The 16,704-nt window shown below is 38.9% G+C and overlaps 1 pseudogene; it reads right to left on the bottom strand.

The window, feature by feature from the left end:
* Window positions 1-15,362: 15,362 nt before the first annotated feature.
* LOC118659673 lies at window positions 15,363-16,470 on the bottom strand (annotated as a pseudogene).
* Window positions 16,471-16,704: the final 234 nt, after the last annotated feature.

The raw sequence follows: 16,704 nt of genomic DNA, 5'->3' as shown, positions 1-16,704 counted from the left end.
TTCTCACAGCCAATCAGCCTGAGGTCAAATCCCCCCCAGTGTTAACTACAACAATCAAGGCTTAACTACAACAAGACTGTGCACAAAGCCCACAAGGGGGTGCACCAAGAGTGTCTACCTCAGGTAATTGTGGAGGCTGAGCGAGTGGGCCCTATAGGACACTTAGCACAGAAAGCCACTCTATCGACACAGCGAAGCATAAAAAATGCTGAGACAAAGAAACAGGACACAAATGACAGAAATGGAGGAAAGCAAACTACTGGATATAGAATTCAAAACCATGGTTATAAGGTTTTTCAATAATTTTCTAGAAACCACTGATAAATGTAGTGCGATCCTCAAGAAATCTAGTGAGACCCTCAATGTTGTGATAAAGGACCAACTAGAAACTAAGCATACACTGACTGAAATAAAGAATATTATACAGATTCCCAAAGGCAGATCAGAGGATCGCAAGAATCAAGTCAAAGATTTGAAATGAGAAGAAGCAAAAAACACCCAACCGGAAAAGCAAAATGAAAAAAGAATCCAAAAATATGAAGATAGTGTAAGGAGCCTCTGGAACAGCTTCAAGCGTGCCAACATCCGAATTATAGGGGTGCCAGAAGAAGAGATAGAGCAAGATATTGAAACCCTATTTGAAGAAATAATGACAGAAAACTTCCCCTACCTGGTGAAAGAAATAGACTTACAAGTCCAGGAAGCACATAGAACCCCAAAAATAAGAAATCCAAAGAGGACCACACCAAGACACATCATAATTAAGATGCCAAGGGCAAAAGACAAAGAGAGAATCTTAAAAGCAGCAAGAGAAAGAAAGTCAGTTACCTACAAGGGAGTACCCATATGACTGTCAGCTGATTTCTCAACAGAAACTTTGCAGGCCAGAGGGAGTGGCAAGAAATATTCAAAGTGATGAATTCCAAGAACCTACAACCAAGATTACTTTATCCAGCAAAGCTATCATTCAGAAGTGAAGGTCAGATAAAGAGCTTCACAGATAAGAAAAAGCTAAAGGAGTTCATCACCACCAAACCAGTATTATATGAAATGCTGAAAGGTAACCTTTAAGAAGAGGAAGAAGAAGAAAAAGGTAAAGATACAAATTATGAACAACAAATACGCATCTATCAACAAGTGAATCTAAAAATCAAGTGAATAAATAATCTGATCAGAATAAACTGGTGATTATAATAGAATCAGGGGCATAGAAAGGGAATGGACTGACTATTCTTGGGAGGGAAAGGGGTGTGGGGGATGCGGGAAGAGACTGGACTAAAATCATGCACCTATGGATGAGGACAGTGGGTGCGGAGTGAGGGCAGAGGTGGGGTGGGAACTGGGAGGAGGGGAGTTATGGGGGGAAAAAAGAGGAACAAATGTAATAATCTGAACAATAAAGATTTAATTAAAAAAAAAAAACGAGAAAAATCTCAAAGAAACAATCTAACATTACAGATTAAAAAACTAGAGCCCTAACTGGTTTGGCTCAGTGGATATAGTGTTGGCCTGCAGAACCAAGGATCCCAGGTTTGATTCTGGTCAAGGGCATGTACCCTGGTTTCAGGCCCTTCCCTGGACCAGTCCCTGGTCAGGGTGAGTGCAGGAGGCAACCATTTGATGTGTTTCTCTCACATTGAGGATGTTTCTTTTTGTCTTTCCTTCTCCCTTGCACTCTTTCCAAAGAACAATGGGAAAATATCTTCAGGTGAGGATTAACAACAACAACAAAAAGGAAACTAGGAAAAGAACATAAAGCCTAAAATGAGTAGAATGAGGAAAAATAAAGATCACAGCAGAAATAAATAAAATAGTCTAAAAAAATAGAAAAGATCAATGAAACCAAAAGGTGGTTCTCTGAAAAGATAAGCAAAATAGATAAAACATTAGCCATACTCATGAGAGAGAGAGAGAGAGAGAGAGAGAGAGAGAGAGAGAGAGAGAGAGCTTCAGAGCCCAAATACATAAAATAAGTAATGAAAGTGGAGAGGTGGCAATAGATACCACAGAAATACAAAGGATCTTAACAAAACACTACAAACAATTATATGTCAACAAATGGGACAACCTGGAAGAAACAGGTATATTCCTAGAACATACAAGCTTTCAAGACTGAATCAGGAAGAATATAAAATTAGTATTAGCTGATCACTAATTAGGAATTCAAAATGTAATAAAAAACTTCCAATAAACAAAAGTTCAATAACAGATGGCTTCATAAATGAATTTTACCAAATTCTTAAAGAGGAAAAATACCTATTCTTTTGAATGTTTTTCTAAAATCAAAGTGCAGGGAAGGCTCCCATACTCATTTTACAATGTCAGCATAACCTGGATACCAAAATCAGACACTATAAAAAAGTAAATTATGGGCCAGTATCCCTGATGAAAATAGATGCAAAATCCTCAACAACATATTAGCAAACTGAATTCACTAACACATTAAAAGATCAGATAACATGATCAAGTGGGATTTATTCCTGGAATGCAGGGTTGGTTCAATATTTGCAGATCAATTAACATGATGCACCAGGTAAGCAAAATGAAGAATAAAAATTACATGATCACATAAATAGATTTATAAAAAGCATTTAACAAAATCCAACATTCATTTATGGTAAATACTCTCAACAAAGTGGAGCTAGAGGAAACATACCTCCACATAATAAAGGCCATGTCTGACAAACCCACAGCTAACATCATACTTAACAGGGAAAAGCTGAAAGTTTTTTTTTAATATCACAAACAATAAAAGGATGTCCACTCCCACCATTTTTATTCAACATAGTATTGGAAACCCTAGCCATAATATTGAAACAAGGAAGAAATAAATACATCTGAATTGGAAAGGAGAAGTAAAATTGTCATTATTTGTAGATGATGATACTGTACAGGCATGGCAAAAGTAGATTTACAGTTGGGAGTATGAGAACCACCTTGTAACATTTTTTTTTGAGTTAATAAAGCTATTACAATTATAACCTGTATGCCTTTTTCCATATGAACAACTGTAAACCTATGTTTGCCAACCCATGTATATAGAGAATCCTAAAGACTCCACCAAGAAAATATTATAACTGCAAAAACAAAAACAAACCAAAGCACAAAGCAAAACTAAACAAAATTGTTAGAACTAATAAATGAATTCAATAAGATAGCATAATACACAATGAATTCTCAGAAATTGGTTGCATTTTTATACACCAATAACTTAACTATCAGAAAGAGAAATCAAGAAAACAATCCATTTACAGTTGCATTAAAAAGAATACAATGCATAGAAAAAAATTTAACCAAGAAGGTAAAAGACCCATATTCAGAAAAGTAAAACACACTGAAGAAATGGAAGAAGATACCAATAAAGCAAAAACATGTCCATGGATAGGAAAAATTAACATTGTTAAAATGTCTATACTACCCAAAGCAATCTTCAGATTTAATGCAATCCATATCAAAATACCAATGTCATATTTCATAGAACTAGAACAAATAATCCTAAAACTTATATGGAAACACAAAAGACCCTGAATAGCCACAGCAATCTTGAGAAAAAAGAACACAGTTTGAGGTATCATGCTACCTGATATCAAACTATTTTAAGGCTATAGTAATAAAAACAGCATGGTACTGGCATAAACATAGACACCTAGGTCAGTGGAACAAAGTAGAGCCCAGAAATAAATCCATCCTTGTATTCAACTAACCTACGACAAAGGAAGGAAGAATATAGTGTAAAAGTAGTCTCTTCATTAAAAGGTGTTGAAAAAACTGGACAGATACCTGTAAAAAAGTGAAACTAGACCACTTTCTTAGGCCATATAAAGAATAAACATAAGCCAGTTTAAATACTTGGATACAAAACCTAAAAACAAAATGCCTAGAAGAAAACATACACAGTATGCTGATGAAGCACTTTATAATGTATATGTATCTTATCGATATGTTATTACATTTGAAACTACCATAATATTGTATGTCAACTGTAAATGAAAACTGAATTATTTAAAATTTATATTACATTGCCTTAAAAGAATAATAGAGAAAAATCACATGATCAAAAGAATAGAAGCAAATAAAGCATTTGATATACTACAATATTCTTTCATGTTAAAAATTTTAACAAATTGTGTGTAGGAGGAACACACTTCACCATAATAAATGCGATATATGACAAAATCACAGGTAACATACTCAATGGTAAAAAATTGAAAGCTTTTTAAATAAAATGTCAGTAATGAGACTAGGGTGCCTTATCACCACTCTTATTCAACATTAGGCAAGACAGCCGAAACCGGTTTGGCTCAGTGGATAGAGCGTCAGCCTGTGGACTGAGAGGTCCCAGGTTCGATTCCGGTCAAGGGCATGTACCTGGGTTGCGGGCATATCCCCAGTAGGAGATGTGCAGGAGGCAGCTGATCGATGATTCTCTCTCATCGATGTTTCTAACTCTCTATCTCTCTCCCTTCCTCTCTGTAAAAAATCAATAAAATATATTTTTTTAAAAAAACAAAACAAAAAACATTAGGCAAGACAAAGAAATAAAAGGCATTCAAATTGGAAATGAAGAAGAAAAATTGTTATAATTGCAGACAATGATTTTATACTTAAAAAATTTTAAAGACTGACTAAAAACCATTATAACCAATTAATGAATTCAGTAAAGTTGTAGGATGTTAAGTCAGCATACAGAAATCAGTTGTTTTTCATACATTAACAATGAAACATCTGAAAAATAAAGAAAACTATTTCATTCACAGTAGCATCAAAAAGAACACTTAGGAACAAATTTAACCAGGGAAATAAAAGATCTATGCAATGAAAACTACAAGGCTTTGATGAAAGAAATTGAAAAAGACACAAGCAAATGGAAGATATCTTACACTTGTGGATTAGAAGAATTAATACAGTTAAAATGTCCAGACCACTCAAAACCATCTATAGATTAAACACAATCCTTATCCTAAACCCAATCGCATTTTTTCACAGAAATATAAAATACAACCTTAATATTTGTGTGACCTCATAAAAAACCCCAAATGGTTAAATAATCCTGAGAAAGAAGAATAAAGCCAGAGGCATTACAATCTATACTACAAAACTATAGTAATTAAAACAGTATGGTACTGGTATAAAAATAGACACCTAGACCAATGAAACAGCATAGAGAGCTAAGAATTAAACTTCTGCATATGTGGTCAACTAATATTAGACGTGGGAGTCAAGAACTCTCAATAGAGAAAGGATTGTCTCTTCAATAAATGGTGTTGGAAAACTGGATAACTACATGCAGAAAAATGAATTGGGCTCCTATCTTACACCACTCACAAAAATGAACTCTAAATGGTGTAAATTTTAAAATAAGACCTGATACTATAAAATTTATAGAAGTAGGCATGCAAAAGAAGCTTCTTGACATTGTTGGTAGTAAAGATTTTTTGGATATGACTCCAAAACATAAGGGACAAAAGCAAAAATCAAGTGGAAGCACTGGAAAATAAGAAGTTTTTGCACAGCAAGAGAAACCAACAAACAAAAAAGATAGGGTAACATACAGAATGGAAAAATGTTTGCAAACCTTATATTGCATAAGGGGTTAAACTACAAAATAAAAAAAATATAAACTCCAAAAAATTAATTTAAAAATGGGCAGAGAAAGTAAACAGACATTTTTCTAAAAAAGACATCCAAATGACCAAAAAATACATGAAAAGATGTTGAACATCAGTATTCATCAGGCAAATGCCAATGAAACCACAATGAGATATCACCTTATTCCTGTCAGAATGGCTATTATTAAGAATACTAGTAGCCAGGTGCACACGGGGGAGGGGGTGTTCTCTCAGCCCAGCCTGCACTCTCTCCAATCGGGGACCCAGCTGGCTGCTGGTTTAGGCCCAATCCCTAAGCCGGCAGTCGGACATCCCTCTCAAAATCTGGGATCGCTGGCTCCTAACCGCTCCTTACTGCCTGCTTGATCGCCCCTTAACTGCCTCTGCCTGCCTGCCTGATTGCCCCTAACCCCTCTGCCTGCCTGTCTGATTGCCCATAACCTCCCTACCTGCCTGCATGATCTCCCGTAACTGCCCTCCCCTGTAAGCCTGGTCACCCCCAACTGCCCTCCTGTGCTGACCTGATCTCACCTGGTTTTGATTGGTCAGTTTCTATGCCAGGCAGTGTCAAAATCTCTGCCTCCTAGGCAGCCATTGGCTCCTGGCAGTTCACCCAGATTTGGTTCTGATTGGTTGGTTTCTATGCCAGTCAGCATCAAAAGCTCCACTTCCTAGGCAGCCACTGGCTCCTCGCAGTTCACCCAGATTAGGTTCTGATTGGTCGGTTTCTTTGCCAGTCAGCATCTCCGGGCCTATCTCCAGCATGATCAGAGAGGCAGGGCTGATCAGCAGCCACCCCAGACTGCTGGTGAGGCCCAGAGAGAGAGAGAGAGGCAGGGCTGATCAGCAGCTGCCATTAGGTTGTGGATCAGACCCTGCTTCTCTCTCCGGGCCTGATCCGCAGCCCCGACAGCAGTCAGTGCTGGGTGACTGTCGCTGTTGTGGGTGGCCGGGACCCAAGACTGACTTCCACTGTGCTGACCGGGACCCTAAACTGGTAGGCCAGAGAGAGCCGCCTCCACTGCTTGTGGGAACCTGGGGGAGGGACCAAGAGGTCAGCAGTTCAACCTGCTAGCCAGTCCCCGCCCACCTGAGCCTGCTGCTGTTACGCAGCCTGGCGTTCAGTCATCCCTCCAGTCGTGACGGCACCTGGGTTTTTATACACTGAGTGGCCAGATTATTATGATTGGCCAGATTATTATGACTACCCCATCAGTACTTTGGTGGGCCACCTTATGCCTTCAATAATGCGGCAATTCTTCTTGGCAGTGACTCAATGCCAAGTGTAATGCTGTGTAATGCTGGTAGCAATATAAATTCATTGAGTTCCTATGGAAAAGAGTAGAGGTCTCTCCAAAAAAAAAATAAAAATAGAACCAACATATGATCCAGCAATTTCACTTCTGGGTGTATATCCTAGGAAGTTAAAACAGGATATTGAAGAGATGTATGCACTCCCATATTTATTACAGCATTATTCACAATAGCTAAGATTTTACACACACATACAAACACACACACAGGAATATTCTTAGTCTGTTGGATATATTGCATTGATTTTTGAATGTTAAGCCATCTTTACATGACTGAGATAAATCCTACTTGGTTGTGGAGAATCATTCTCTAATAAGAATGATTGAGTTCAGTTTGCTAATATTTTGTTCATAAGAGAAGAAAACCCTCCACGTGGAGAGCCAATCTAGGCTCAGAGACCTTGGCAAACTCTAGTATGTCCTCACTGACCATCTATTCCAGTGCTATGCTGGAACCAGTCTGTACTGGCTCATGAGAAGCATTTGCTAAATTTTCAGGAATTTTGTAAGGCAATTACTAAGCACAGCTGAAAGGAATTTTTAGGGGTAAAATAGGTAGGTTTAGGAAGTTTTAGGAATTAGGGGGTCCACGGGGAGAACCATAGGGCTGCCAAGCTGGGAGCTGCAGAAAGTATACATTTCCATAGAATAAGGAGGCTGGGAGCCGCAGAAGGTATACAATTACAGAATAAAGGAAAGGATGACACTCATTGAGAGAAGGAAGAGGAAGGCCAAAGGGAATAGAAAAACAATAAGGGAGAAGAAGAGGGAACCTCATGTGAGGTTTGAGGTCTGAAGCTGCTATAGTGATCAATCAGAGGGGACATCAAGACACAAAGAACTGCAGCCTTTTTAAAAATTAGAAAAAAGGGACTTAGTGGGACTCTCTCCCCCTCCCCACGTGGGAGTCTGTGCTTGTTTCTCAATAAATTTCCATCTTTTCCTATACCACCTTTTGTCCGTGGTTTCATTCTTCGAACCCACCTGGACAAGAACCTGCGAGGCATCCTGCACAGGGGAAAACCACGTGTTCCAGTTCAATTTTTGCGTTTCACAGCCATTATGAAAAATAAACTATCTAGGAGTCACATCAGCAAGTATAAAAGGGTAAATAGCTCTGAGGGCCCATCTTTCCACTGCAACTACAAAAAAGCAAGAAAATAAAACCCAAAACATCAGATTCAACCTCGTTGGAACTCTACAAAGTTGTCAAAGGTGTTGAGCAACCAAATGAATATCAAACGAATAAAAAGGCAACTGAAAAGTGTTAGAGGAGTGTTGTGGCATTTTTACTTGCCCTTGGCTCCCCCTCCTCTTCCTTCCAGAGGTCTTGAAGATATTAGCCCACATTTCCATTATGGAACCCTGGTTCCTGCTTCCAAGGGAGAAGAGTTATCTTGTTCTATAAGAATTGTGTTTGTCTATTTGGATATGATGGAGGCTGTCTGAGGACTGATATAAGGCACTTTTGACTTTGTTTTGCCGAATACAAAGCTTTCTTCAGACAGAAAAGCAGCCAAGTAAGGGCATTTCTTAAAAACAATGAAAGGGAAATAAATGAACAACCCTTACAGCCTTGGGGAAGAGATTGGGACAAAGAATAGACTTGCTGGAAACTGGAAGGAAAAACTGGGAAGAAGACATTGTGTGGAAGTAGGACATTAAAAAGCTCCCTGTGTCTAAATTTAGACATTATTGTGCAAACTCAGGGCAGGATATGTATTTAAAACCATAAATTCTTCCCTCTAAAAATCCTTAGGCTCAAGTGAAGGCTAAGGCAGATTGTAAAAGGCCCCACTAAACATTGAAGGAATACTGAACACTGAGGCAACATGCAAAGAGAGTTTGTGTGTGTGTGTGTGTGGGGGGTATTGGTGATAGTGTCAATAATAAAAATAAAATATTAATTAAGAAATGATAGTAGAAATATATTATTTAGAAATATGATGTTAATCATCAGAAATAAATAGCTGAAAGAGAAATGGTTGCTTCTGAGAAATAGTAAAGCAGTAGGTCAAAGGGAATCTGTCTTATTAAAATCATGAATCACTCAGGAAGAAAAAAAGAGATACAAATTATAAAAAGGAACCAAACAAATTCTGAAGTTCAAAATTATAACTGAAATAAAGAATTTTAACAGGTCAACATAAAAACGTCCAAACTTACAGAAAATTTTTATAAGAACTTATTTGAGCCAAACTGATGACATACAGGAAAGGAATATCTCAATGCTCCCTTGAGAGTGGTTATGCTTTCAAGGGTCTGAAAAGGAGGATTACTCTGGCATTTCTTTTTTTAAAATAAAATTTATTAATTTTCAGAGAGATAGAAACATCAATGATGAGAGAGAATCATTGATCAGCTGCCTCCTACACGCCCCCTACTGGGGATTGAGCCCACAACGTAGGCATGTGCCCTTGACTGGAATCTTACTAGGGACCCTTTAATCCATTGGTGGATGCTCTATCCACTGAGCCAAATTGGCTAGGGTTACTTTGGCATTTCAAAGGTATGTTAACCTAGATCAGTGATGGCGGACCTATGACACGCGTGTCAGAGGTGACACGCAAACTCATTTTTTTGGTTGATTTTTCTTTGTTAAATGGCATTTAAATATATAAAATAAATATCAAAAATATAAATCTTTGTTTTACTATGGTTGCAAATATCAAAAAATTTCTATACATGACACAGCACCAGAGTTAAGTTAGGGTTTTTGAAAATGCTGACACGCCGAGCTCAAAAGTTTCGCCATCACTGACCTAGATGCACAAAAACAATGGACAAGGCTTTCCTTTTACTAAAGAAGTTATAGGTTTGGAGCATGATTTCCCACCATGACCTGCCCAGTTAGGAATTTATGGTCAGATCACCTTGTGAGGATACTTTCAGTCTCTGGTTTATTATAGAACCTCTTTTTCACTCAAAAATATCAGATTTGAGCAGGCATAATTGAAAATCATAAATGATGATGATAGGTCAATTGAAATTGTTTAGTCTGAGGAACAGAAAGATAAAAGAATGAAGAAAAATGGAGAGAACCCATGAGACCTGTGGGACACTCTCAATCTTACAACATACATAGCGGGAGGACTGGAAGGAGAGGAGAGGAATAAAGGGATGTGGAAGAATATTCAAGAAACAATGGCTAAAAATGTCTTAATTTGATAAAATACATGAATCTACACATTCAAGAAGGTCAGTGAACTCTAGCAAGAACAAACACAACAAATCCACACTGAGATACATTATAATAAAACTTTTAAAACAATCAGGGACAAGAAATCATTGAAAGCAGCAGAATAGATGTGACTTGTCATGTACAAGAGAAAAGCCTCAAAAAAAAAAAAAAAGCAGATTTGTCAGCAGAAACTACAGAGAGCAAAAGGCAGTGAATGACATATTTAAAATAATGACAGAAAAAGCCTGTTAGCCAAAAATCCTGTATCTGGCAAAGCTATCATTCAAAAATTAAGGAGAAATTAAGACTTTCCCAGGTAAGCAAATGTTGATGGACTCCATCACTAATAGATACATCCTATAGAAAATGCTAAAGGGAGTCCTTCCAGTTGAAATAAATGGACTCTAGGTAGTAACTTGAAGCCATATGAAGAATAACACAGGTAAAGGTAACTATTTAGGAAAATATAAGCCAATATTACTGCATTTTTGGTTTGTGACTCCCTTTTCTTTCCAATTTGATTGAAAAGACAAATGCATAAAACAATAATTATAAATCTATATTAAATGGGCACATCATTTATAAAGATGCAATTTTTGGCACAACAACACAAAGGGGAGTGCAGCATCAGATTTTTGTATACCTATGAAAGCTAATATGGTATTAATTCAAAGTAGATTATGTAAAGGTTAAGAGGTTAATATGTAAACCCCAGGGCAACTAATCCTATATAATAAAAGCATAATATGTAAACTGTCCGCTCAACTGGGAGTTCGACTGGGAGTTCAACCAGGGGATGGGGCCAACTGGCCAACATCCCATGGCACCTCACCCTGCCAGCCACCGCTGTGAGCAGGCAGCAGGGTGAAGGGAGGCCCCAGCTGGCAGCCATGAAAGACCCTACTCATCCATGAATTTTGTGCACTGGGCCTCTAGTAGTAAAATAAGTAAAAGGTACACAGAAAAAGAAATTAGAAAGGAATCAAAATGATATTTCATTTAAAAAACTAAGGAGGTTGTAATAGAAGAATTGAGAAAGAAAAATATATGACATAAAAAACAAAACAAAATGGCAGAAAATAAGTCCTTCTTTTATATTATTTGCTCTTATGTCAATGGATTCAACTCTCCTTTTAGAAGGTAAAGATTCTCATAATGGATTAAAATGATTACCTTTTGATCTTTCTGAGGCTTTAGCAAAATATTGTTTAGTCATACCCAGGAGAGCTTTATCATAGTGAATCTCTTAATTCTGTTGTATTTTTCTTTTGGAGAGGCTGATAAAGTTCATAATTATAAGGCTTTGGTTTCTTTTCTTAAATAATTATTTCTTCAAAATATCTCTCTCTTCTCAAATGTTAACAAAAGCAGCAAGAAGAAACCAGGAGGCACTTTTAACACTTTCATTGAAAGTTTACTTATATATACCACCAATTAGTAAGTTTTTCTTTGTACATACTCCAGGAAATAATTTTGGTAAGCTTTCTGCCAGTATACAACAATAATCCTTTTATTTCTCTTTCCTATAAACCTCATTGTAGCATTCTTAAAGTCAAGATTGCTTTTACCAATCTATTCAAAGCAATTTAGGCTTTCTCTGTCATTTTCTTTAAAGTTCTTCTAGCCTCTGATCACTTGCCTGATTCCAAACTGTTTCCATGTTTTTAGGTATTTGTTACAGCAGCACCCTACTTCTATGTACTCAATTATTCTCATATTATTGTACAAACAGAATGCCAGGAAGTTAATATTTTAACACACATATCACAGTTTCTATCAGGAGTCTGGCATGGTTTAGGTGCATCCTCTGCTTATGGCAGCACAGGGCTGTAATCCCAATGTTGACTGAGCTTTATTCTCATCCAGAGTTTTCAACTGGAGAAAGGCTGCTTCCAAGCTTATATATGTTGGAAGAATTCATTTCCTTGTGGTTATCGAACTACGGTCCCATTTTCTTCTGGCTGTCATCTGGGACTGTTCTGAGCTCCTAGAATCTGCCTACAGATCCTTGCTCCACATGCCTCCCCTCAACAGGGCAGCTTACATCTTCAAGCCAGAGGAGAAAAAATTATTGGACGTAATGAAGGGCTTAGTCTATCTTTAAGGGCTTTAACCTTATTAAGTCAAAGCCCACCTGCTGGGGCTGACCAGCAGACCCTGCGTGACCCATGAATGATTACTCTGACGCACAATTACTATGAAAGAGAGGGCTAAGGGACTGCTTGGCTATAGGAACAAAAACCCTGTTCACCTGTCTCCTTAGATTTTTTTTTTGTAACAGCAGCTTGAACTAAAATTAACTTTTAGATACTATCAGCAGAGAAAGCATTCTTGAGATGACACATGCATCTGCAGTGTCCTTTAAAACATGACATCTAATAATAAGCATAAAGGTTCCATTAAACACCCTGGGGCTCACACATAGGAAGATTTGTTTGGAAAAGTCAAGGCAGGGGTGGTTGCCTTCAGCCAACTCCCCCAGGAGGCTCCGACCTTTCGGAATTTTCTCCTTACAGACTTTCCAACCAAATCCCACGCTTCCCCACAACCACCCAGGATAATCTTCCTTTTGGGTAATTCAAAATCAACTGAATTGGGAACATTATTGCATATGAAAAGGATCCCTTTACCTATTGGCTAGAAGCAAGGGGAGGGCATTACCTTGGCTTGAATCCTGGAGCTACCCTCATCTGTGTGCCAAGTTATAAAATATATAAAGTACTTTTCCCAATGTTTTACCTTTAGTAAAGGCTCAATAAATGTTGACTCTTATCTTTTCATTTTTCTAAAGTCCCTTCTGGAACCACAATCTGTTCTCAGTGTGATGTGGGACTCGGTGAGGGAAATCCCATTGAAGGGAAGGAGGACCTAAAGGAAGTTGCCACCATGAAGCCATGGGAGAGTCTCATTCTCCTAGGGATCACAGAATGTCTCACAATTTAGGAAAATCTGGAGAAAGGAGCTGTTATTGGGGACCTAGAAGAGCTAACCAAAGAATTAATAAGTCATGAGTGTTCACATTGGGTTTCAGCGGGTTTTTCAGTGTAAAAGGGTAGAGTACAGAAAGTAATTAAGATAATTATAGCTCTAAGAAGTATATCCCATTGACCGAATAGGTATGACTATTGTGTGGAAATATAAATAACCTTTAATCTATATTTTATCACCCCCATTTCAATGTTGAATTGGTATAATGGACTTGAGGTTTAGGTGGCTAAGAAATAGTAGCTTGGCTATTCAAGACATGCATTTGATTTGGTGTCTCCACCTTTTTTCTGTGAGTAGAGGTAAATTTGCTGAGATGATTTCTGTTTGAGAGTGGCCTGGAAACCAAACTAACCAGGAGAATGGCAAGTATTTCTGGGAAAACATCAGAAAAAGAAACAAAGGGTCCTTGAATGAGATGAGACTAAGGCCTGAGGACCAGAGGATTCTATAGGACTGGGAATGGAAATGTAGGAAAAACCCAAACTCCCAAGATAGAGTGGCTCTCTCCAATCTTCCAGGAGACCATGAATATTGAAAGTGAAATGGCCAACCTGCCTCTGCAGGGAGCATAACTACTAGATTTTGGATTACCAAATGTCAAATTATGATAAGGATTGGGAATAAAAGGAATGATCAAGACAGAATGGCCTGAATTAAGGCTATGCCCGCTTCCTTTGAACTTTAGCTTAAAACTACATGCCACAGCTGCAGCCAGGGATGCCGATTCTGCAGGTTAACTTTCTGAGCTAGTTTTCCATCTCCTGGTACTTCTGCAATGAGTTAATAAGAAGTATTAGTCATGGGGATTGCTGCAACCTGGAGAATGACTTTCTTCATGTTGGCATAGACTGAAAGTTAAGGGAGATACTGTTTCTGTTTTCTGTTAATGTTTTAGCAAGACCTGCTTTCTTTCTTATCATCTACAAATAGGGAGACTCTTTTCTCTAGGACATGTGAGAAGTTGAGACCCAAGGAAGGCCTCTCCAGCCTTTAAATTCCCACAGCCATTGACTACCAACTAGGTTAAGAAGAAACCAAAAAGATAGGACAGCGGCTGCTATTCCTCAGTGGTTGAGCTTAGACCTATGAACTAGGAGGTCATAGTCTGATTCCAGGTCATGGTACATGCCCAGGTTGTGGGCTCAGTCCTCAGTACGGAATGTGCAGGAGGCAGCCAATCAATGATTCTCTCTCATCATTGATGTTTCTATCTTTCCCTCTCCCTTCCTCTCTGTAATCAATAAACATAAATGTAAAATAATAGGACAGAAGTTGCAGCTCCTTTTCTCTTCTAACACTTAAGACTAAACCTTTTGAGCTAGAATGCTCAGAGCTGTCACTTTAAGGGCATATACAAAAATGTATAGGAAGGAAGGAAGACTTCATGATAATGATCACTGGACAGCCTGGCATGGGAAGCTGGGGAATCAGTGTGGGTTCCATTACACTATCAGGCTATTCTCATTCTGCAGTGTGCATGAATAAGCTCTCTGGGAACTGTGTAAGAGTTGAATGGGTCCAAAGACATACTTTAAGATCTCTGAAGGTAGCTGGCAGACCTTTGATATATACCCAAGGAAAAGATAATCCACTGGTGATTTGGGAGCTCCAATTTTTATCCTAATGGACACCATTTTAAATCACCAAGCAAACTGGAACAAGTTAAATTTTATGTTGACTAGAGAAAGTGTAATGTGGAAATCAATTCATATGTGTAGTCCTTCCTAAGGACTGAGCCCCTGGTAGTTATGCAGACTACACAGATGACCTCTGCTAAAGAATAATGAAAAGGCCTTTGCTAGGTGTAGGTAGTTCCAGAAGACACTAATATTTTCCTCAGGAGGAAGTTACTTTTACACTTAAGGAATATATTAGGAATATTTTTTGTAGCAATATTGGGAAAGTTTATTCCGTTTTTTGGAGGGGCGATTAAAAAAAGTAGGAAAGACATATAAGTTATATAGTCAGTGCCTTTCAAGCGTCAAAATTTAAACTTGAATTAAAAAAAAAACTTCACATAGTTCACAGTTCTCAGCTTACATTGTAAGCAAATATCTGTGTGGGTTGGGAGCTTTAGCTTTTGAGTGGTAACTAAAGGACAGAGTGTGTTGCATTGACAAGGCCGCATTATTTCTATAAGCATAGTCCTTGCTGCTCACAAGTCTCTTCAACTTGACATCTGTCTTCGGTGAAAATACTAACTTTGCTGGTTTTTGAGCAGGAGAGGTGATATTTCTCCACTCCTTGTAGATGACGGAGGGGCTCACGATATTACCACACCTCACTTCTCCCTATAGAGAGGATGGCTTTAGAGAGCTGAACACCAATAAAATTATCAACACTAAGAGACCTTCTCAAAGCAGCTCTGCACAGGTCTTTGTCTTTGCACAATCTGGAAATAGCCTCTAGGTTCTGGGCTCTTTCTCTGCTAAGAGGAGCAAATACAAAAGGCAGGTCATTGCCATCGGCTAAGGAGCGAAGGTCAAAGTAGTATTTGGCATAAACACTGGCAGGAACATTAATATTAAACTGAAGTAGCTCTAAAAAATGCCTTTCCATCTCATTCATGTCCTCAACGGTAATGTCCTTGACTTGAGGATCTGGCAATAATCCACATTTCATACAGCCTGGTCATCCCAAATCTTGGAGGCAAGGAGAACGGCTTCCAAAACAATTCTCTTCCAGTTCATGGGACAAATGTCGATCTCAGCATAAGTTAACAGTCTTTCTAAGTAAACCAAAGTCACTATCGCACATTCAGCCATTAGCTGTGCAGCACTGAAGAGGGTCCGAACAAATCTTTAAATAAATTTGTGTTCAGGATCATGCCTAAAATATTCCTCTGGACTGTTTCCCGTGTGAGTAGATGTGTCTCTCATAAAAAACATCCAAGGATCTATTTGCATCTCTGTTCTTTATGTGGTAATATGTTGCTAACGTCACAGATTGTACTGTGATTCTAAGATTAGGCTGGCTGACTGTGCTGTCATCTAGAAATATAGTTGAGCATGAGCTATATTTTTTAGTAAGGTGCCCTGGAGATACTTGATTTACATAGTTGTTCTTCTTCTTTTCTCACACATCCATTTGAGATTTATTCAAGAAAATTGTGCTTGCCCTTGGATGGTCAGAAGGGTTTGATTCCAAAGCTAACTCGTCCAGAATCTCCTGGTCACTGATGTGCTGCAGGTGGTGGCCCTCACTGGTGCCAAAATCCAACTCTGCGGCCTCCAGGGCAGCCAGCAAAGGCGCTACCGCCACCACGTCCCCAGCCATGCCTCATAGACCTCAGACCCATTGTCCAGCTGGGCCTGCCCCGAGCGCCTGCCCATGCTGGGGCTGACATGGGCTTCACACAACAGGTCAAAGTTTTCCCCATTGGGTGTCTACTCTTCTCGCCGCCATCGCCACCTCCATTTGATCCCTGACTCCGCTGAGCTCTCAGTCCTCCGTCCCCCTACAATGGCATGGCTGGCACCAGCAGACCAGGGCTGCTCCCCACAGGCAGGCTTGGCCTTGCCTGCTGTCCCCCTCCCCCCACCCCACCCCTGCAACCGCATCCCCCGCTGCAGGGCTGCTACCGCCTCCCCTGAGCTGCCTAGTCTGTTATATT

Source organism: Myotis myotis, unplaced genomic scaffold, assembly GCF_014108235.1.
Source record: "Myotis myotis isolate mMyoMyo1 unplaced genomic scaffold, mMyoMyo1.p scaffold_m19_p_66, whole genome shotgun sequence".
NCBI classification, from domain to species: Eukaryota; Metazoa; Chordata; class Mammalia; order Chiroptera; family Vespertilionidae; genus Myotis; species Myotis myotis.
This window is presented reverse-complemented; position numbering and strand designations above follow the sequence as displayed.